A 760-nucleotide genomic window follows, 5' to 3' on the forward strand; every position below is an offset into this window, starting at 1 on the left:
TCCTGTTTGGGACTCTCTGGGTTTCTTGGACTTGAGTGATTATTTCCTTCCCCATTTTAGGGAAGTTTTCAACTATTATCTCCTCAAGTATTTTCTCATGGTCTTTCTTTTTGTCTTCTTCTTCTGGGACCCCTGTGATTCGAATGTTGTAGCGTTTAACATTGTCCTGGAGGTCTCTGAGATTGTCCTCATTTCTTTTAATTCGTTTTTATTTTTTCCCCTCTGATTCATTTATTTCTACAATTCTATCTTCTAATTCACTAATCCTATCTTCTGCCTCTGTTATTCTACTATTTGTTGCCTCCAGAGTGTTTTTGATTTCATCTATTGCATTATTCATTTTATATTGACTCTTTATTTCTTCTAGGTCCTTGTTAAACCTTTCTTGCATCTTCTCAATCCTTGTCTTCAGGCTATTTATCTGTGATTCCATTTTGATTTCAAGATTTTGGATCAATTTCACTATCATTATTTAGAATTCTTTATCAAGTAGACTCCCTATATCTTCCTCTTTTGTTTGGTTTGGTGGGCATACCCTGTTCCTTTATCTGCTGGGTATTCCTCTGTCTCTTTATCTTGTTTAAATTGCTGAGTTTGGAGTGTCCTTTCTGTATTCTAGCAGTTTGTGGAGTTCTCTTTATTGTGGAGTTTCCTCGCTGTGTGTGGGTTTGTACAGGTGGCTTGTCAGGGTTTCCTGGTTAGGGAAGCTTGTGTCGGTGTTCTGGTGGGTGGAGCTGGATTTCTTCTCTCTGGAGTGCAA

Source organism: Bison bison, unplaced genomic scaffold, assembly GCF_000754665.1.
Source record: "Bison bison bison isolate TAMUID 2011002044 unplaced genomic scaffold, Bison_UMD1.0 scf7180017864041, whole genome shotgun sequence".
Lineage (NCBI taxonomy): Eukaryota > Metazoa > Chordata > Mammalia > Artiodactyla > Bovidae > Bison > Bison bison.